Source organism: Macrotis lagotis, chromosome 5 (assembly GCF_037893015.1).
Source record: "Macrotis lagotis isolate mMagLag1 chromosome 5, bilby.v1.9.chrom.fasta, whole genome shotgun sequence".
Lineage (NCBI taxonomy): Eukaryota > Metazoa > Chordata > Mammalia > Peramelemorphia > Peramelidae > Macrotis > Macrotis lagotis.
Window position 1 is genome coordinate 227,757,168 of NC_133662.1, and position 21,586 is coordinate 227,778,753.

At 43.6% G+C, this 21,586-nt stretch overlaps 12 non-coding genes across 12 annotated transcripts; 5 read left to right on the forward strand and 7 right to left on the reverse strand.

Annotated features, from left to right (window-relative positions):
- Positions 1-12: 12 nt before the first annotated feature.
- On the reverse strand, positions 13-108 carry TRNAI-UAU (transfer RNA isoleucine (anticodon UAU)). Its single transcript has 2 exons — positions 71-108; positions 13-48 (listed from the first exon to the last, which is right to left on the reverse strand). It is a non-coding gene; the product is annotated as a tRNA-Ile (tRNA).
- Positions 109-1,458: 1,350 nt separating this feature from the next.
- On the forward strand, positions 1,459-1,540 carry TRNAS-UGA (transfer RNA serine (anticodon UGA)). Its single transcript has one exon. It is a non-coding gene; the product is annotated as a tRNA-Ser (tRNA).
- Positions 1,541-1,705: 165 nt separating this feature from the next.
- On the reverse strand, positions 1,706-1,778 carry TRNAK-CUU (transfer RNA lysine (anticodon CUU)). The gene has a single exon. It is a non-coding gene; the product is annotated as a tRNA-Lys (tRNA).
- A 1,092-nt stretch (positions 1,779-2,870) lies between these two features.
- On the forward strand, positions 2,871-2,943 carry TRNAK-CUU (transfer RNA lysine (anticodon CUU)). Its single transcript has one exon. It is a non-coding gene; the product is annotated as a tRNA-Lys (tRNA).
- Positions 2,944-3,153: 210 nt separating this feature from the next.
- On the reverse strand, positions 3,154-3,235 carry TRNAS-UGA (transfer RNA serine (anticodon UGA)). Its single transcript has one exon. It is a non-coding gene; the product is annotated as a tRNA-Ser (tRNA).
- A 1,277-nt stretch (positions 3,236-4,512) lies between these two features.
- TRNAI-UAU (transfer RNA isoleucine (anticodon UAU)) lies at positions 4,513-4,608 on the forward strand. Its single transcript has 2 exons — positions 4,513-4,550; positions 4,573-4,608. It is a non-coding gene; the product is annotated as a tRNA-Ile (tRNA).
- A 2,696-nt stretch (positions 4,609-7,304) lies between these two features.
- TRNAI-AAU (transfer RNA isoleucine (anticodon AAU)) lies at positions 7,305-7,378 on the reverse strand. The gene has a single exon. It is a non-coding gene; the product is annotated as a tRNA-Ile (tRNA).
- Positions 7,379-15,314: 7,936 nt separating this feature from the next.
- On the forward strand, positions 15,315-15,388 carry TRNAI-AAU (transfer RNA isoleucine (anticodon AAU)). Its single transcript has one exon. It is a non-coding gene; the product is annotated as a tRNA-Ile (tRNA).
- A 2,469-nt stretch (positions 15,389-17,857) lies between these two features.
- On the forward strand, positions 17,858-17,928 carry TRNAG-CCC (transfer RNA glycine (anticodon CCC)). The gene has a single exon. It is a non-coding gene; the product is annotated as a tRNA-Gly (tRNA).
- A 608-nt stretch (positions 17,929-18,536) lies between these two features.
- TRNAQ-CUG (transfer RNA glutamine (anticodon CUG)) lies at positions 18,537-18,608 on the reverse strand. The gene has a single exon. It is a non-coding gene; the product is annotated as a tRNA-Gln (tRNA).
- A 1,860-nt stretch (positions 18,609-20,468) lies between these two features.
- Positions 20,469-20,540, reverse strand: TRNAQ-CUG (transfer RNA glutamine (anticodon CUG)). Its single transcript has one exon. It is a non-coding gene; the product is annotated as a tRNA-Gln (tRNA).
- A 309-nt stretch (positions 20,541-20,849) lies between these two features.
- TRNAQ-CUG (transfer RNA glutamine (anticodon CUG)) lies at positions 20,850-20,921 on the reverse strand. The gene has a single exon. It is a non-coding gene; the product is annotated as a tRNA-Gln (tRNA).
- Positions 20,922-21,586: the final 665 nt, after the last annotated feature.

The window sequence follows — 21,586 nt, forward strand, 5'->3', positions numbered from 1 at the left end:
TGAAAAATGTCTTGCTCCAGGTGAGGATCGAACTCACAACCTCGGCATTCCTCATACACAAGTACTGCTCTATAAGTACCGCGCGCTAACCGATTGCGCCACTGGAGCTCTGAAAAAGCTCCTCTCTCACCCCCCCTCACCAAACAAGGTGGTGTCTCAGAAGGAATTTTCGATTCATTCCACGGCTCCTGACTGAAGAAGCTTGGGCAGGATAGCTTCTCCTGCCAGCTCGCTTACCATGCCTTGGATGAACCCAGAGGGACTGGGAAACCTGCCAGCACCCCATTCTCTGGGACCAGCCCCCCTCTGCCGCTTACACCATACCACTGCCACGCCCAGAGACTGACCAGGAACCAAGAAGGCAATTTCTCTATGTCCAGAGGAACAGTCTCACTTTCCAGGTCACTTCCACATCCTTTCCCCAGAACCCCCGACATCTTCCCTCTACGCTTGGGATCAACAGGGGCACTGAGCGCTCACACCCTGCTCTACCGAGAAAGAATAGACCAGGGCCTTCTCCCAGACCTTTGCTTTTGAGAAAGCCAATGGCCCGGGGAAGGCGGGAGGATTCACTTGACCACGAATCTTTTCTTGATTTTGCATAAACAGAACAAGCAGATGAGGCTCGAAGCAAGAAGTCAAGGCTCCTTGACGCAATCGTCTCAATCTTTGAAGTCGAAGGCCTCACCTGTGTGGTTCTTTTTCTGTGCTTTTCCCTCCACTAACCACCCAACTGCTGAGTCCTGGACCCCTTAACTCTTGACCCAGATGACTGAAAGAGCTTCCTTCCTAACCTCACCACTCTCCCCTGTCCTCTCCTCTCCCCCCCCCCCCCCCCCACTAGCCCCAATCAGAGTTTTAAAAAGAATATGATGTCCTGCTGACAAATCTGTTTGGCTTCCTACTTTACCAAAGTCCTGTGTTTTCGACTTCACTTTCAAGAGCCTTCATGGGAAAACCACAAAGAGCCTCCATGATCTGACCCTATCCACCTCCTCAGCATTCATGTCAGTCTACTGATTTATCTCGGCATTCCCACGTCCCTACCCCACTCCCAAGGTACTGAAACACTCACTTAGTGCAGGTCCCCGTACTACGGCATAAATCACCGCCAATGCGCTCCTGGATGTGGCCTGGAGGGAGGGAGAATCGACGGCTCTGTGCTTAGTTGGCGGATCCTGGAAGAGGACCAAAATGACATCCTTGTGTCGGAGTCCAGGTACTGTGGCTACTCAGACTGGTGAGAGCTCGGAAGGTTTTCTCGAAGGAGGGGCAGTCTACACGGATATCTCCAGTGGGCCCGTCTTGCTTTGGATATCAGATCAGAACAAGGTGGCCAGTCCATCGGAGTTGCGCCCTCGGGAGTGGAATTTGAATATCTGGCAATTTAGCTGTAGAAAAAGGGGCTCAGGGCTGACAGCTTATCTTGCCAGGTGAGGGAAAAAAGATTTCTGTCAGGTAGTCGTGGCCGAGCGGTTAAGGCGATGGACTTGAAATCCATTGGGGTTTCCCCGCGCAGGTTCGAGTCCTGCCGACTACGATGCGCAATTTTAAAAATGCTCAGGAAAACGAACAAAATTGCATTGGCTCGTCAGATTTTTGTTTTTTTATTCTTGTCTCGGATACCAACCCTCAGTGCCTTAGTAGATTCATCGGAGACACTTGGAAAAAAGTCAATTGAATCGATCCTCGAAAAAGAGCTTTCCGCCCAACGTGGGGCTCGAACCCACGACCCTGAGATTAAGAGTCTCATGCTCTACCGACTGAGCTAGCCGGGCACTCTCTTCACCTCACCCTTCAGGAACTCTCAGGAGTGTAGGGCACTGCGTGCCACAAGTTTAAATAAGGAAAGCCATTATTCATTCATACCCCACGAGAAGTGAAACCAAGAGCCCCCGCCCGCGCCCCACAGCCTCCTCGCCTGGCCAAGACCAGCTCTTCTGCAGGATTCACAGGAAAAAAAGACACCCTGGCCGGGAATTCCACTGCCTCTGCGGGGCGGGGCTGTGTACCAACAGACACTGGCACAGGGGAGAGGGAAGGCCATGGTCTCTTCGGCCCTTGCTGCAGTCACTCGACTCCTCATTTCTCCCACTTCCCTTCGGGAAGAGCTCCCTGATACAGTTATTACTAGATAGTCTAAGTGGAGCATTGAAATCAGCTGCGACATCTGTCCTTTACATTTTAAAACATTTTGCTTCCCATGAGTCCGCGAGACCTCACCAGAATGTCTCGTTCTCAGTTCTCATTATTGATGGAACTCGAAGGACTCAAGGTTTCCCCTTCCTTTCCCCTTGCTTAGTTTTTGGCAGATTCCCCACTCCCCTCTTTACTGTGAAACCTCGAAGTCAATTCAAAAACTAGGCCTCTTTCATTCAATTTGAGAGAGGAGAGGACAAGGGATATTGGGAAATCGGGGTTGTAATTATATAATATTTACCAAATTTTGTTTCCTTTTTTTCCCCTTTTTGTGGGTCAAAATATTTTTGGTGTGTATTAGTTTCACTTTTTTCCCAAGGGAAAAATGACTTCTCCTTCGTTCCTCTCCACGACCCACTCAATAGGTAACTTCTCACTGAAAAGATAGCGGGGAGGACGGATGTAAAGAGCCCCAGTGGCTAGGTGCTGAGACCCTTTCCTTTCCTCTGAGACACCAGCACCTTTCCTGTGGTCCCGGCGGAAGAGCGTGGCTCCGTTGGTCTTGGCCAGGGTTGGACGGGCCAGGAGGCTGTGGGGTGCGGAGGGGCGCTCTTGGTGTTTCTTCTCTTTCGACTCCAACTAAGAATGGATTTTCCTAGTTAATATGATGGCAACACTCTGACTCTTCTGGCTTCTTGAAGTGTTGGGTGGGGAGACTAACCTGTGGAAGTGCCCGGCTAGCTCAGTCGGTAGAGCATGAGACTCTTAATCTCAGGGTCGTGGGTTCGAGCCCCACGTTGGGCGTGCAAATCTTTTTTTGACATCAAGAAAATTTCCTTTTTCTAATTGTCTCCAACTGAGATAGAAATAATAAAATAAAACAAAAGTAACGGTAGTCTCCTACCACTCCACCACTCCTTCCACAACCTTACCATGCGTGGCAGGTTTGGCAGACATAATATCATAGATATCATAATATCTTTTGTTTTCGTGGGCATTTTAAAAGTCACACTTCGTAGTCGGCAGGACTCGAACCTGCGCGGGGAAACCCCAATGGATTTCAAGTCCATCGCCTTAACCACTCGGCCACGACTACCTATTGGAGAAGCAATCTTCATCACCTCATAAGATGCCAGAGACTGACGTCCCTTTTCTCCAGTTAAACTGTCGGATATTCAAATTCCATTCTAGAGAGAGTAGCTTCGATGGACTGACCACCTTGTTCTAATGATGCCCAAGGCAAGGCAGGCCCACTCGAGATATTCGTGTGGACTAGCTGTGCCCTTCCTGCGGTAGAGCCTTCGTTACTTCGGTCTGTTTGAGCAAACATAGTGCTTTGATTCTCACACAATGAGGTCATTTTGATCCTCTTCCAGGACCGAGGACAACAACCAACCCCCTCCATCAGCCCAACTCCGGGAGCCCAGTGGTGGTGGCAGATAGCCTTGTGCTCACCTGCACTGAGTGAGTTTAAGTCCTTGGGGGTGGGGTGGGGAAGGGAGGATCCTACGGTAAACGAAATGAACGTTGGATGAGTTGGGTAGGGTCAGGCCAAGAAGGCTCTTGGTGAAGTCGAAAACAGGACTTTGATAAAGTAGGAAGCCGCAAGTTAACAGGTTTGTCAGCAGAATGTCATACTTTGAAATTCTATGACCGGGGAGAGCGAGAGATGGGGAGGAGACGGGGAGGTTTTAGGGCTGGGAAGGAAGCTCTTTCAGTCATCTGGGTAAAGGGCAGCGGGAACTGGGACTCAGCAATCGGTGGTTGGCGGAGGGAAAGGCGCAGAAGAAACCACACAGAGAGACCCTTCGACTTCCAAAGATTGTGACGATTTCGCCAGGAGCCTGGGCTTTTTGCTCCAAGCCTCATCTGCTTGTTCTGTTCATGGGAAATCAAGGAAAGATTCCTGATCAAAGTGAATCCTCCCACTAGCCCGGGACCAATTACAAAAGCACACGGTTGCTCTGTTCCTTCTTCTCCGCAGATCAGGGCGTGCGCGCTCAGTGCATCTGGTGGTCCCGAACTTGGAGAGAAAACGGTCGGGATTTTTGAGGAAGCAAACGAAAAGGATGTGGAAGCGGAACTGGTCCCTTGGCCATAGAGTTGTTCCCTTGATGGTTCCTGATCGGGCTCCGGTGACCAAGGCGTGGCAGTGCTGAGGATGCAGGCAGCAGAGGGGGGGCTGGTCCCAGAGAATGGGGTGCTGGCAGGTTTCCCAGTCCCTCTGGGTTCATCCAAGGCATGGTAAGCGAGCTGGCAGGAGAAGCTATCCTGCCCAAGCTTCTTCAGTCAGGAGCCATGGAATGAATCGAAAATTCCTTCTGAGACACCACCTTGTTTGGTGAGGGGGGGTGAGAGAGCAACTTTTTCAGAGCTCCAGTGGCGCAATCGGTTAGCGCGCGGTACTTATAGAGCAGTACTTGTGTATGAGGAATGCCGAGGTTGTGAGTTCGATCCTCACCTGGAGCAAGATTCTTTTCTCCAAAAAGAACCAAAATGTTTTTGCTTGCATTGGACGGAGTAGCAGGAACCGAGATCCATGGTACTTGGGACTAGATCCTTTGAGGGGGGGTAAAGTAAGATTTGACTGGCGTTTCCTAAGCCCCTACTAGTTCCCGAAGATTGAGCCGATTGTTGCCTTAATACCGAAGTCAAAACTGCCCTGCAGGAAGCTTACATTCTGGGACAAATGCCTGGAAGGGAATATGGAATAATTTAGGAGGCTAGAAAGCCTTGGCATTTGGAAGGCAGTATAAGCTTTCAAGAAGATGGAGGAGGTCGGGTACTTTCCAGGTTGGGAAGTCAGATGGGATCGGCAAAGAGACCAATTTGGCAGGAAAATAGAGTTTATGAAACAGGCATATGAATTTAGTCTGGAAAGGTAGATTGTGTAGGCTAATATGAAAGTCAGGGTAAAAAATTACTCTCCAAAACTAATAGGTAATAGGGAGCCACTGAAGATTCTCAAACCGCAGCACCTGCTTTAGGAAGATTCTTTTGGCCACAGGACAGATGGGAGAAGGTGGCACACTGCAAGTAGAAAGAACGAGTACATTAGTCCGGGTAAGCTGGGTGATGAGGCCTAAACTAACGAGGGCTTTCTGCATAATTGAAAGCACCCACACATGGACCTGAGGAATGACGTGTGTTTGATTTCTTTAAAGATCCAAAACTCCTGGATACAACTGACCCAGGCAAAGAGACACTGGGCCAGAGCCCATAGTAGAGATTGTCGACAGCAGACAATTGGAAAGTGGGGTGGGCTTGCTATCCATTATTGAGAAGGGGATCCTTCTTTCATGATCTGTCCATTCTTGGAGGTGAAAGCACTTTGTCCGCTGACCAAGGGGCTCTGGGGTAGAGGTGAACGCTTCTAGAAATTGAAAGACTCAATCTTTGGATCGCCACCTTTATGATGAAATTTCTTCCTAAAGTTGTTCACCGGCCCAGTGTTGGGCTTCTTCTGGGGACCATACTCAGAAGGAAGAAGACAAAGTAAAGATCAACAGCCCCTGGAGACTCAGAGTGGAGAGAGAAGCGAGCCAGACTTAGAGAGAAACCATCAGAGTCTGAAGTCCATGGGAGATGAGCTGGGAAATTGCATAACTCCCATTGAGGGAAAAAAAAAAAAGTGAGGTATGCTTGCTACCCACTGTGGAGAAGAGGTTCCTATCGTGACCTGCCTTTTCTTCGAGGTAAAAGTACTGTGGCTGCTACTGCCCAGGGGAGCTTCAGTTCCAGTCCTTCATGGTGTTCCTGTTTGGACTTTCCCAACCCAGGTGAAACCTATGAGACCCCCTGGGGCCCAGGGGCAATCATCCTCTTGATCAGCAATTTAGTGAGTACTTTCTGCTGGGTGCAGAGCCAGAGGATTTTGGTTCTAGGTCTATCCCCTGCTTTCAAGGACTTCACTAGGATCTGGTAGTCCCTACATAGACAGTAAAAAACCCAAATGCCAGTTCCTCTTCCATTCCATTCAATTGTCTGAATGCCAAAGGACCTGTTGGGACTGGAGATGGAGTTTGGGGAGTCACCTCTACAGAGCAATTAGTTGATCAATGAAAGCCGGTATAGAAACATATGTATTCCACGTTACTCGTCATTAAAGTGAGAGAAAATATTACAATTAGAAACGGCGGTAGCCGTAGCATTTTGTTATCCTCGGGAAAATAACAGACTGGACATGCTCTCAGTGTAAGATTTCTATCTGACAAGCAAGAAACTGATGGTACTAGAAGTTCCTAAACCCACCAGTGTCGATGGATCTGGTCATAAATGAATTTAGAAGGCAAAAGGAAGCTGAAGGGGGGGGTAGGATGGTGGCTTTTAGATTCTCCTTGCAGTGTCCAAGGGAGAAATGGGTCGAACTGGTTGCATCGAATGCCGTTAGAAAATGACGAGAAACATCAGCTCCTTGGGCATTACTTTGGAAAGAAACACTATGGTCTCATATTCTGTGATTTGATAAAAAAAAAAGTCTGACAGAGATAGATTCATCAGTTAAATACTTTCCATTTCTAAGCATCTCCACCTGGACAAAGAGAAGTCCAAAGGTAAGGAGATCCATCCTGGCTTTGAAAATTATTTCGGCTCCATTTCCAATCAATCTCTTCCAACCATTTCCTCACAGCCAGTTTTGCAGCATTCCCAAAGACAAAATTCCAAAAAAAAAAAAAAGGATAAAATCTAGTGGCAGGACTCAGGTGAATGCTTATTTAAAATAATTCCGAGACTTTTTAAACAGCACAATCAAAAGTCCCAGGAGTATTGAGAAGTGGGTTGAATAGGTCCTTTGAAATGGATTCCTTTTTCAACCTCAAGTTTTTCTCCACCTCCCTAAGCTTCTGTTCTGGGGCTATTGGTTCTGTTCCCGAAAGCTCCTGTTCGTCAAGTTGGCCAGGGGGAGTTTCACTCTTTCAAGAGTCAGCTCTAATGCTCTAAGGGAGATGTTTTCCCGAGTTCACCTTGCGTCTATTTTGTCTCTACTAGGCTCAAGGTTCGCTTTTGTCTTCGGAGGAGAGACATTTCTTTGGTCACTAGCTCTGGGACTATTGGATTTCCCTAAGGTGGCTTCACTCACCGATTATTTAGTTTCTCCATTGAAAATGTGGTGAACAAGGAGGCCCATTCATTGTTGACTTTTCCGAGGAATTACAAAATAGTAATGGCCCGTACGGGGATCGAACCCGCGACCTTGGCGTTATTAGCACCACGCTCTAACCAACTGAGCTAACCGGCCCCATATCAAATCCTTCTTCTAAGGACTTCAGAAGGCTTATTATTAAACAGAGTCTACTGAGATAGTCATTAATGGTTATTCTTGACAAAATCAACTGGAAAACTGGACTCGACTTGCCATACTCCTGCACCTTCTGGAGCAACGGCCTCCTGGACCACACTTGGCTCACACTTGCCTCATCTCAGGCTACCTCTGCGAAAGGCATTTCGAGTTCCCATTTCACTTCATCTCCATTTCGACACTGCAGAGGGGAACCGACCAGGAACTTGAAGTGGGAAGCTTCGCGGACTTTTAAAGAAAACCTTGTCCTGGACCAGAGAGAAGACAGTTCGAAGGCATCCGAAACTCGAAATTACCAAAGCAAGCCCAGATCGTCCAGGCTGCGGTAGCATTCATCTATTCCAGAGATATGAAGACCACAGCACCGGATTGCAAAAGCGTGGTGCAGAACCCAGAAGCAAAATGTCCTCCTATCTCTGTGAAGTGGCCTGAAATCAGGGGTCCGAGCATCTGACTAGGATGCCAAGGAGCTTTCGCTTCAGCACCAACCCACCGCCCCTGCACCATTTTCTGTCCTTACCACCAGTAGCCCAGAGATTCCTCTGGTTCAATAAATCTTCCGCTTTTCCCCCTCCTCAAAGGGGCCTGCAATCATTTCACTTGGAAAATGATTGAGCTAATCTGACCGGGGAAACTTTTTCAAAACGCAAACAGCACAAGCCATAGGCTGCTAGTCGAGTTTCCACGAAATGTATCTCTTCGCTCCACTTGCATCAGCCCTGAGATAGGAATTGCTTTGGGGTTTCCCCGGCTAAACAGGAAGCTGGGAGTCAGAATCCCGGGGTCCATGACTTTCCCAGGTTGACAAAAGGCATTTCCCTTTTTCTTTCCTTCTCTCCTACAGGTGATAAATAGCCCCATTGCCTGTGAAGGGTTTGTTATCCACCTGCAGAGTCCCTTCTCATGGAAAGCTGGGATTTTCAGACGGGGGTCTTGGGAAAGCTGACTAACAGGTAGGTAGGGAACTGTGGGTCTAGACATTTGACTTGGCTACCTGGCTACTTTTTGAAACCAAAGGTGTGGCGGTGGACAGTTGGGACTTTGGAAATGAGAAATCATTTTATCAGCTGTTGGATTTTGATCAGATTGTGTAGATGTATAATCACTCAGCTGCTGTATCTGTAGTTGTGGACATTTGGGTGTGGAAAGATCTGTGGGTTGCTCAGTTTTGGAATAATGGAGGTTGGGAATGGTTGCACAGTGTGGGCTTGTCCTTGGTGTGAGATTAGACTGATTAGGGTCGAAGATGATAGAAATTGGAATAGATTTCTGGTGTCCTAGGAGAGGATATTTATTCTCTTTCCTCTTAGGCTAAAAATCCTTATTTCTCTTCGCGGAGACTAGGCTTTGACTATTTGTTATTGTGAGAAATTGTCTCTCATTGTCTCATTTCTTTAAAATTTCAATTCATTGTTAACCATTTTTGTTCTGTGTTTCAAAATTCAAAGATCGCTCCCTTCAGTTAGGAAAAACAGAAGAACTCTCTCCTGTTTTCTATTATTATTGTTGGAAGCATCCAAACAGTCACGTGTTCAACTCTTTTATAGTTACATATTAATGTAAGGGTAGTTTGGAGAACTGGAAAAAAAAAGGAACAAGAAGAAATTGGGGAAGTTGCTTTTATTTTGTGAACAAAGGAATCAAGAAACATAATTTCCAGGAAGAGTAACTGGTCCACCCATTGTCTCAAAACTCCCCTAGTATCAGAAACACTTTTCCTCTTAGATTGCCTCTTGTTTTGTTTTGTTTTTTTGAAAGCAAGTCGACCCTAAGGAAAAGGGTTCTAGACAAATCTATCATCCCACTGTTTCCCCTCCCTCCATTTTTCTGCCTTTTTTTTTTTTTTAACATTTCCTGACTTTTGTTTAGGTTGAATCCTTTGTTGCCTTGTCCTTCTGTCAATAATATTTTGCCAAAGCCAATCACCTGACAGAGGATAATAGATGAGTTATAATTATTATACATTAATGTTGACTTACCTAAATCCAATGCCTCCTGCTAACAATTCTGTGTAAGTTTGGTGAGATGATCTTCCCTAAATTTAACATGAATCTGAATGCTGCTTTTCTGAAATAAGTCTGTCTAAAATGGATTGAAAAAAGGTCAAGGGAGAAAAAGCACAGAGGGGTAGAGAGGCCTGGAAATAAAAGATCTCTTATCTCTCAATCTATCTTGTTTTTGTTTGTTCAGTCATTTTAGACTCTTGGTGATGCTATTTGGGATTTTCTTGGCAAAGAAACTGGAGAAGTTGGCTATTTCCTCCTCCAGTTCATTTTACAGATGAGAGAATGGAGTAAATAAATTAAGTGACTTACCTAGGGTCACACAGCTAGTATCTAAGGCTGAGTTTGAACTCACATTTTTCTAACTCCAAGACCTCTGCTCTAGTTGTTTTGGACTATTAAAAAGTTACAGTGATAATTTCCAGTCCAAAATGGATAAATGGTTCAAAGATACAGAGATAATTTCAAAGAAGGCATAAGAAATTGTTCATAATAAATGGGAGAGGGAACTCATCCATTTCATAATCAAAGACATGAAAATTAAAGCTACTTTGAAGTTGAGTTTCCCCACTCATTAAATTAGCTAATACTAATAGTGATAATAACAACAAAAACTAAAAGCAATGAAACCCCATACTGCTGGGATACCAGAAACACAGCTAAATCTATCCATTTCTTGAATAATTGCGAACTTGGAATCCTTTTGGAGAACAAACTTGTCAGTATTCAGTAAGAATGCTTCAAAATAAAGATATCACTAATATTTCCATTGCCAATTAAAAAGATGAGTTTTGCAAGATTTTCGTGGTTGAAATATATGTAATGAGGGTATGAGTACTGTGTTTGACACATCATTTCTAATTGTTTTTCAGAATGGTCCAATCAATTTCCAGTTCCATCATCATAAATTATTGCTCCTGTCTTCCCAATACTATCCCTATCTTTTGCCAGCTTTGTCAGTTTGGTGGTTTTAAGGAGAATTCTCAGAGCTATTTTGATTTGCCTTCCTCTTATTATTTATGACTTGTAGCACTATTTCATTAGGTGAGTAATCTTTTGAAAACTTTACACTCATTGATATAATGACAAATTTTGTCAACTAATGAATTTGCTATTATTCTAATATGGATGAATAAATTTTCTCATTTATGTTATATCAATTTTCAGAACTAATAGACATAATTTTTTCCTACTCTTCATAGTCTCCCTCCTTAAGCTGCTTGCATTGATTTTTGTTACTGCAGAACCATATTGTGTAGTAAAAAAGTATCTATTTTCTCTTTTACTATCTTTATCCCATGTTTTGTTAAGTCTTCTCATACCTAGCTTTAGTTTGGAAGATAACTTCTAATTTCCTCTAATTGAATATGATAGGTCTTGGTGTTTTGGGGTGGAACATTAATTTAGAACTTGTAGTCTACAGGCTTATAGATTCACCTAGATTGCTTGTCAAAGGGGATAAACAAAGAGTCCTCAAAAAAAAGAGGATTTACAAACTATTAACAATCATGTAAAACATTGCTTGAAATACCCTAGTAATAAGAGAAATGCACATTAAAACAATTTTCCACAGTGGAAATAATTGTTCCATCTCCCATCCATTCAGCTTAGACAGTCCACTTCCATCCTCTTCCTATGAACACTCTCACTGCCACAATCATACATGTATAAATCAGATTCATGTATAAATCAGATTCCAACAACATCCAAAATCATGGAATTACTAGATCAGATCAACATCTTTGTGGTTCTAGATTCTAGATGCCAGCAGGCTGGCCAACCATGTCCTTGACTTTAGTCAAAAATGTCTGTGAGATAGCCAGGACATGTTCTCAGGCACAGCTTGTAAACTTAAGGATGGAACTCTCAAGTCACAATGTCTTCTGCTTTCTTCTTCCCAGGAAATCTTTGAATTCTGTTATCTATATTGGAGATAAGGAGAGGAAGTTTGAGTGGGTGGGGATGACCAGTTGAAACACTATTCAGTCATAGGAAAATAGCAATCTGGCAGAAAATGACTGTGAAATAGAAATGAAAGGAATTAATAAAATTTTAAAATAATAAAATTTTTCACATTTCATGAGCTCCCATTGATGTCTTTACTTTTACCATTTACCTAAAATACATTTGACTTCAAATCAAGAGATATTCAATCAGACAATATAGCTCCTCCATTTCCTCCTCCAGAACAAAACCCCCAATCAGAACAACACATCTTCCTCCAAAGCTTCAGGGCTGTAGATGTCCACTGGTAATGTCAGTTCTATGTTCTCCATTGCGCTTCTGAGAAATGTGTCTTATCTTTTCATATGCCATCATACTGCTTCTCTTCAGCATCTTCTCTCATCTTGTGGCTTCTCTCTGAAACCAGTTTCAGTTTTTATCTCTTCAAGACCATTTGCAGGACCTCTCAGGTTCCATCTACTAATGAACAGTGATTAAGAAGTCTTTCCCTGATAAGGATAGGCTATCAACTCTTTTAATTCATAGCTATAAGTCAATCTACCTATTTAAGGGAAACTACAAAAACCAGAGTAGTGACTCTAGGTTTAGAATGCCTGTGACCTGAATTTCACTTTATCTCTCATGGGCACCTTTTGCTTTTCTAAGGAAGCCTCAGAGTAAAAGTAGGGAAGCTAGAATTATAAAACTAATTTCACTCCAAGTCCCTCTGAAGAGAGATATGAAAGTGAATCTAAGAAAGACCAAAACTAAGCAAAGAAAGCATAACCATTTTCTTGCAACTTTCAACCAGCTGATATAATTTCTTGATTTTATGGTCTCATTCTGTCAACTGCTTAAGAAAAACAATTCCAGTTTCACCCTCCCTCTATTCCAATTGCCCAAAGCTCTCTCCCTTTTTCACAATCTTCTGGCCAGTACAGATCCTTATTGCCTCTCTACTTCCCTCATGGTACAGAATTTACAGTTCCAGCCAATTGTATTGGACATATATATTTGATTCACCTATGATCATATAATGTAAGTGATTTAAATTGATCTATTATTTAGAGAGAAGTCATCATCTCAGTTACATACTATGATGTACAGGAAGGAATACCAGGAATTCATATTATGATTGATTTTAAAATCCTTTACCTCTCTAGCTGCAGGTGGATGGTGTGTTTCATTTTCAGTTCTCTGGATTACTAGATTATCATTGCATTGATCAGAGTTCTCAAGTCTTTCAAAGTTGTTTTTCTCTATAATTTTTCTGTTGTTGCATTGTTCTCGTTCCCATTTAATTTATCATCAATTAATAAAGGTCTTCCCAGATTTCTCTGAAGCTGACCATATGGTCTTTTTTTTAATGGCACAATAATATTCCATTATGTTCATATATCATAATTTCTTTAGCATTCCCTATGGGGGGGTGTTCACTCTTGGTATAGAATTTTTGACCACTACAAAAAGAGCTATTAGAAATAGTGTTGTATCTGTTTTTTCTTTTCCAGTTTCTTCAATTTTTTTCTTTGCTGACTAGTAGTAGTAGTAGTATAAAACCAGGTCAATGGATAGTTTAATTTTTGGCACATAATTTTAAATTGCTTTCACAATGGCTGGACAAATTCATATTCCCACCAACAATGCACTTCTCTGCCTGTTTTCCCAGAGTATCAGTAATTGTCATTTTCTTCTTTTGCTATCTTTTTCAGTGTAAAGGGTTTGAGATGGAACCTCACAGTTGCTTGAATGTAGCATTTTCCTCATATGTTTATTGATAGCTTGGATTTCTCCCTTTGAGAACTAATTGTTCTTGCATTTCTATCTAAGGGGAATGATTCCTGATCCTATAAATTTGATTATCCTGAGCCATCATTAAGAAAAAGTCCCTATATACTCCAAATTATTTATAGCAGCACTTTAATCATAGTTAACAATTACAAAGTAGATATTCATCAAATGGAGAATGACTAAACAAACTGTAGTATCTTCTACTCTCTTCTGGAGTTTAAAGAGTGGTTTTCATTGTTGCTTTTTTTCTTTTCTTCCACAAAATCATCACTAATTTCCTATAACTCCTCTCCCCAATAACAACTAAATATAGTCAAGTAAAAAATGTTGGTTATTTCTGAAAATGTATGTTTCAGGTTCTCTGGAGTTCATTGCCTCTGTTCCGTAATGTGGGAGGTGTACGGTTCATGATCAGTTTCTTGGAGCCAGCTGGGTCATTGTTCTGGCCACAGAAATGAAATCATGGAGAATTATTTTTCTTTCCAATATTGCAGTCTTTCCATAAATGGTTCTTCTAATTCTGCTCCCTAATTACATTTCTTGTAATTGTTCTCTAGGATTCTCTGAATCTTTTGCCATTTCATATAGTACAAAACAATATTCCCTTCTATTCTTTCAGTATTTGTTCAACATCAATATTCTGCAGTCGTGGACACTCTTTCATTTCCAATTCTTTTTTTTTTTTTACAACAAAAGATGTTTCTATCTTAGACCACCAAAATGTGTGGGTAGTAGTAGTAGTCCCTTAAGTTTCAAAATGCTTCCTAAAATGATTATATTCCTAGAGATACCTACAATCAGGTCAAGATTGTGCCTGTCCTCTCACCTGCTACATTTTGAAAAGCAATTCAATCAGGAAGAAAAAACTTTTTTTTAAAAAATTCGTTTCTACTTTATTTTCAGTTCTAGATGGCCAACTTCTAATCCTCTTCACCATTCATAAAGAAGACAAGAAATACAAAACCCATTACAAACATGGAGTCGTGTAGAACAAATTATTGTACTATTTATGCTCAAAAAAGAGGAAAAAATGTTTCAATTTGAGTTCACCAATTTTCTATCGTTTTTCACCATGAGTCCTCTGAAATTGTAAAAGGAGATTATTTTACAATATTAGTGTTGCTGTGAAAATTGCTCTGATTCTCTTCATTTCACTTGGAATTAGTTTATATAAATCTTCCCACATCAGAAAAATCTGTTAATGAAAAGTGGATTCTGGTGTGGAAAACAGGGCAGGAGAAGTCCTCAAAGGGTCTGTTGGGTTGCAAACAGTTTTTTCCTCTCACACTTCTTCAATCTTCTAACTATTACTGAAACCTGGCTCCCTTTCAGTACTGATGGCACCTTGACATATCCCCTTTGACTCACTGGTTGAGACATTGGAGTTAGAATACTCCTTTATCTTCTTCGATTTCCACATTCTCTCTCCAATCTCGATCACTTGGTAATATTTCCTTCTTTGTGGGTCATATATTTCATATCTACCACCTAATCAAAATCCTGGTAGTTCTTGTCAATAGATCTCTCCAAAACTCATTTTCCTTCATGGATATGTTTATCACCTGGCTCGAATTTTTTCTCTCCTCTTCCACTCCTGCCCTTATATTTGGAGGGGAAGCGAGGACTTCAAGACTTCAAAAATTCATATTATTTCTCTTTCCAGTATCTAACTATTCAGTTCTTGAATCTAGTCCCTTCCTGAGTCTTACTCCTCCATCTTACCTTACCCATGACCAAAGAAAGTCATATCCTTGATCTTGCAATCATCCATAAATACATTACTTTTCTGTTCAAGAATTCTGAAATTCTTATCTAAACTATTCCATAGACTTTTTGTCTCTTCCCCTGCCTTCTCTCAATATCTCTGGTGGTTCAATAAACAGTGATCTTGAATGCTTCAAGCCCTGTTTTCTCTCAAACTATTATGGTAGCTGTAAACAATCTCCTCTCTTCACCATCTTTCTTGCCTTGGGTAACAATAGATTTTTTTTTTTTACTGTCTTTCTCTAGAATTCCTAGCCCTTTATTCATATCACAGATTTTACCCTGCCAAAGATTCATTTCCATACCATTCCCGCTAAACTATGTCTTTTGAGGAGTACTTGTATGGGTGTTGACAAAGACTACTTAGCAGGGGGGGCCGGTTAGCTCAGTTGGTTAGAGCGTGGTGCTAATAACGCCAAGGTCGCGGGTTCGATCCCCGTACGGGCCACTTCTTTTAACACTCCCACGCGCTACTATACTTAAGCTTCAACTCACAGATTTCGGCCTTGGGGCCAGGGTGGTGGGTTGAAGAGGAATGTCAATGAAACCAAATATCCAAAGATTTGAAAGGCTGGTGGGATCTTTCTAAAGTGGTGAGTTGCTCTGCAGTGAGACGAAGGGAATGGGAGAGCCCATAGAGTGATCTATTTTTCTTTCAGTTTTTAAAAAAGCGCTTTTTTATTGATACCATTTAGGTCACCTGAATTTCTTCCTTTTTCTTCTCTCAGTCCCTCAAGGAACTCATCCCGTGGGTTAATAATCTTTACAGAAAAACAAAGAGCAAGAAGGGAAAATCTTACAATAATTGAATATACATTTAAAAAGTCTGAAAATATGTGGACCTCCGACACTTCTGCAAAAGAATGCGCCTCAGGATGGCTTCTTATATCTCTTCTTTGGGGGCATGTTCTTTTAAAATTTGCAAAATTCACTTTCGTGATTGCTGCAGTGATTGTCTGTTGACCTTGCTGTAGTCGTGTGAATATCATTTTCTTAGTTCAGCTTACTTCATTCTGCATCAGAGTATGGAAATCAAGCCATGCTTCTCTGTAGTCTTTCATGATGATTAGTTTTTTTACAGCATTGTCACCGACCATAATTTGTTTAGCAGTCCTTCTCAATCCAGGGGATCTCTCATCCCATTCAGAGTCTTAACTCGAGTAATCTTTCACTGGTACATCCACTAAATGAATTAAGTCTTCCTTCCACAAAGTGAAGAGAAGTAAAAGGACAGATGCATTGCAAGGTCCTTGAAAGAAATGACGAGAAACCCTTGCCAAAGGAATGGGCAGAAACTGGATTGTCCTTGTTGTCAGAAGGGAACACCAGAATAAGTTGGCAAGGTTCACATGTCAGTAAGACTTTTTCTAGTCGGTGGCCTTTGACATCAAGCAAGAGCTCTGACTTGGTAAATGCCTGTTCCAGAGTGGCCCAAATAGCTGTTGCCAGATCCTGCTGCCCAAGTTGCAGAAACTGGGAGGCTGGAAAGAGGAGAAACTTCCAACAACAAGAAGAGAAGGTGGGGGCTGGACAGTTTGGAACTTTGAAAGAGATCACTGCTCTCTAGTCTGTCCATCCTTTACCTTTCAAGAGATCCAGGCCAGCAGCACGTAGCCTGCAGGGGACGAACACTACTAGTCTCCTGCCTACTTTCTGAATAATGTTGCACTTTTTGATGCAAAGGGTGGTTAAATGGGATTGACCTGGTACTAGATCTACAAAGAGAGTAAAGAAAGAGAGAAAGGACTTTTATGGGCAATGTTTGTTTTTTTTTTTTATAGCAGCTCTTTCTGTAGGGTCAAAGACCTAGAAAATAAAGGACTGCCCATCAATTGAGGAGTGGCCCATCGGATTACATGGAATGGCAAATTAACAAACTCTGTCACTCTGAATCTTAATCTCTCTGATTCTGTCTCCATCTGCTTCTTTGTCTCTTCCTGTCTGCCTGTTTCTGTCTCCCTGTCTCTTGTCTCTCTCTGTCCTCTCATTGTCTCTCTCTTTTCTCTTTCTGTCTGTCTGTCGCTGTCTGTCTCTGATTGTCTCTCACTGTCTGTTTCTATTTCACTCTCTGTCTCTCCGACTTTCCGTCTTTCCCTCTCTTCCTCTCCCACTTTCCTTGTACCTGTTCAGCTAATCAATGCCTCGTCTTCCCCGAATCTCCGAATTGAATGTCCTGCCAGCTGGTCACAGCCTTCACAGAAGTGAGCTCCTTCGTGTTCTAAGGGAAAGCCCTGGATTTCTTGGCCGCATCATCTTCAGTCTGGCTGAACAGTTCTTGGTACCTTAGAATATTCGTGTTGAGGTGGTGTATTCCGGATCCTCAGTGGCGCCTACGATCCAGAACCTTGAGGTTGTCCTTGCAGAGTGTCTCACTTGTCCTTTTAACACTTCCAAAGAGGCGAAGTTCTAACTGCGAAATTCGCAAGTGACCAGGAATCACCTCACTGTGGAAGTGTTGTCATTGACTTGGAAGGAGAAACCGCTCTCAGCAGCCGGTCCTAGTTCCATGAAGTCCCGGTGACCTAAATTCTGTACCTTACGCTCTCCTTTGTGTGATGATGGTTGATCCTCATGAAGTAACGTTATGTGAAGCCAAGAAAGAAAATGTCCCTGAAGCTGAGGAGAGGGTCAAAGCTAGAGATGTCCGTGGGAATGCTCCGGAGAAGAGGGTTGAACTAGGTGGGCTAGTGGGAGAAGGGTAAGGGCAGGGAGGTTGGGAGGGTTCGAGCTGTTTGCAGCCTCGGGGACTTGGGGGGCTATAAGATGGAATCGGCGAATTTTCAAATCAGGAGCAGGAGACCTGAAAAGATTCATTGATTTTAGGAAGAGTTCCGAGTTTCTTAAGATTGAGAATAAAGATATAATCTAAGATCACCCAACAGGGCTGGGTAAGGGAAGAGAGAAAGTTGAGATGTGGGCATTGGTGGTTCAGTGGTAGAATTCTCGCCTCCCACGCGGGAGACCCGGGTTCGATTCCCGGCCAATGCACAAAAATTTTAGGTGGCTGTCCTCTTCCCTCCCCAGCACATCCAATACCACCATCACCAATGCCTCCAAAAAAGTTTCTCAGCTTCCCGGACTCTACTTTGGACCTGAACCTTCTGGGCTCTCTCTGAGGTATCCCCTACACCCAATCCTCACAGTCCACTCCCTTTCTTATAAGTGGGTCCTCCTGGTGTGCTTCATCTTCCACCCAATACACCTTTCCGGAGAGCTCCGGAGCCAGATTCTTTTGCCTGGGTGTCTGCCTGGCCCTAGTGCTTCACACGAGGATTGGCACACTGCTAGCACTTAATAAATACCAGTTGACTGAGCAGTATACCAACTCACTTCTTGGTGGACTCTTGGGCGCGCTTATAAGACATATTTTCACCCACTCTGGATGGCGAAAGAAGTTCAGAAATCCGGTAAAGGATTTCTGTCCACATATGATTTCCCCAAATCACTCACATTTTCAGGGTTTCTCTTTCCTAACTGAATAAAAATAGATTAAGGCGTAACAACGACGTTCAATTCCATGCTTGGGACCTACACTAACTAGGAAACATGAAAAGTGACTTGGTTCTCTTAGAGAAGGGCACGAGGAAAGTAGAAAAAGGTCCCACCGAGATTTGAACTCGGATCGCTGGATTCAGAGTCCAGAGTGCTAACCATTACACCATGGAACCCACCTGCTAAGCGGTATTTTTCTGCTCCCTTTCAGGAAGCTTTGGAGTATTTCTTGTCACATCAATAGAGGAGTTCCTTTTTCCTCAAGAAATTCGATCATGTACAACAATAAAGGACAAGGTTCGCAGCTTCGAAGACAAAGACAATACCCGATGGTTTCATTGATCACTTGACTGTGTGTCTGTCTCTGATTCTTCTTCCTTCCCTCTTCCCCTTTCCCCGTATTTTCTGTCTGCTATTGGCAAATATCCCCATTTTGAAGACCACGGGGGTCTCATACTCTCAAATCACACCCTCGAATCCAACTATGGAAAGAGCACACAAAAACTGTTATGGCCCATACGTTCTGGTGCAGAATCTGCTTAGTTTGGGAGCTTGGGAATAGGCTGATGCCTTTACCTCTCAGAACGAAGGTCTGGAAAAACCTCTACTACCCTCCTCTAGGCTAACCTGGTTCCCTTCCCACCTGGGGCCTTCCCAGAGACTCGTGGGACCAAGAAGAATAGTTTTCTTCAATCACAGGTCCTGCCTTCACCAGAGTTGGGTGAATGAGGCATCTGGAAAATTGCAGATGAGGTGGAATCCGGATTCCCGGAAACTCCGTAGTTCTCCACTCCACTGGAGAGAAAGGGACAGGGAAGAGATAGGAACAGGCAAGAGAGAGAGCCAAAGAGCCATAGCCAGGGACAGAGAGACAGAGATAGACACACAGAGAAAGACTCAGAGATGCCCAGAGACATACAGAGACTCCAAGACCCTCAGAAACTCAGAGATACAGAGAGAGAGAGAGAGAGAGAGAGAGAGAGAGACACAGAGAGACACACTCAGAGACATACACAGAGACAGAGGCAGAGACACCGAAGGACTGAGAGATGGTCACAGAGAAACAGAGACAGAGAGAGACTGAGAGAAAGAGAATGAGTCTGAGACACAGAAAGTCAGATGGAGAGATTGAGAGATGGCGAGTAGAGGAGATAGAGAGATCCGTGCAGAGTAGAGGGTATCTGTAATTGAGGTCCTTGTCATTTATTCTTGGACAAATTGTTGGAAAACATGTTAAAGTGGAAGGTACAATTTCCAAATGTTGGTGAAAACTGAGGGAAGACTGCATTGCTTGAAGAGCTTCCGCCCTCTGGACACCGGCCTCGACTCGGAATCCAGAGGCTCCCTTCCTTTCACTGGCAATCTCTTAGGTGTCATTTCTACCCAATTCCTTTTCTACCCGCTCCCACAGGCAAAGCCGGTTCTTTTCTTGATTGTCCTTTGGGTCCAAGGTGACGCCCTCTCCTTGTCCCCTCTTCCACTCCTCGAAGTCCAGGCCCTATCTAGTTAGGAAACTCTTGGGAAGAGCTCCAGGCAGGACCAGGATTCGCAGGCATGTTTTTTTGCGTGTGTGTCTTTGCCCAAGCTTTCGGGTGGCACCCACCAGTAGCTGCCCTTTCGCAGGCCGCCGGGGCTCAGCGTCTACACAGATCTAAGGAAGCATCTTGAGGGCATTTCTCTAAGGACTGGCCTTCTTGGTTCCTGGATTAAGACCTTGCACAGAACATTGTAGGTTCTTAATTGATCTCTTTTGGATTGCGTTATGTTCCTGTGATGGAGAAAACAAGAAACGTGAGCTCGTGTTTGCGAGTGATAGGGAGCTGTGTGTATTGACCTGGTCCTTCGTCCCCATTTTTGGGTCCTCGGCCCCAACTCTCCCCTTCCCCACCCTCACAATGTCTTTGTGGAGTTCGGGCGAGGGATAAAGTCTAGTCCAGGTAGCGGTTATGGATCCAGAAAGCTCTCACTTAAACCTTGATTGAATGAAGCTGAACTGGAGACTAACCCAGAATCAAGAAAAGTTAAGGAGGTGCAAAAGGTCCCACCGAGATTTGAACTCGGATCGCTGGATTCAGAGTCCAGAGTGCTAACCATTACACCATGGAACCACCCTGAGTAGAAACACTACTGTATAGTGATATTTGGAAGTATTTACTTTCTACATCAATAAAGACTTGTTTATTTTTTAAAGAAACTACTTTTTCGGGAATAAGAACTGCGAAAACTTTACTTCCACTGATCAATTTAACTGTGACCTGTGATTCTCTGTTTCTTTTATGTGAATCTGCTGTCTCTACTGTGTTTCCCTGGGTCTCTGGGTCCGTCTTTTTCTCTATGAGTCTTCTGTCTCTGGCCTCTTTCCCCCCTTTTACAATTAGTTACCTTCTCTTAAGGAAAGGAACGAGGGAAGTAGAAAAAGGTCCCACCGAGATTTGAACTCGGATCGCTGGATTCAGAGTCCAGAGTGCTAACCATTACACCATGGAACCACGTTGAGAAAAATATCTCTTTCCTTTCCAGAAGATCTTGGAGCGTTTTACCTTCTCTATATCAACAGGGAGTTTTTTTCCCTCAAGAAATTCTTGTTAAAAAAACAGAAGATTGTTTACACCTGCGAAGACCTTACCTGACTCTTATGCTGAACACCTGGCTGACTGTGTGTCTCCTTGTCTCTCCTTTCAGTCTCTGTGTCCTCTGTCTGTCTGTATCTCTGACCTTGAGTCTGTCTCTCTCCAGTTCCCTCTCCCTCTCCCCTTCTCTTTTCATTCTTTACTGTAGTTGCCTTAGGGTCTTGGTTGTCACTTTCGCCTTACCGAAGAGCCTGCCTTGGAAACTGGGAGGAACTGTTTGCTCCCCCCCCCCCCCATCCTCCCACACGTCCCTCTCCCCTCCTCATTTGGGACATACAACTAATAGTAATAGTTGCTGACAGGCCAGCAGGGTTGCCTCACATCTCAGCTGGTTTTCCATTCGCAAAGATGCCGAGGCTTTTGGGAGACGCACTAATGATGCGCACTGCTGGGCACGATCCATGCTCCGAGGACCGCAGCCTCCCTGCTGCTCACACCCCTCTTGCTCGACTCCATCTAAGGAAGACACTCGTCCACACCGCCGGATCTCTGCATCAACACGATCTTGAAAGAGAGAATCTTAA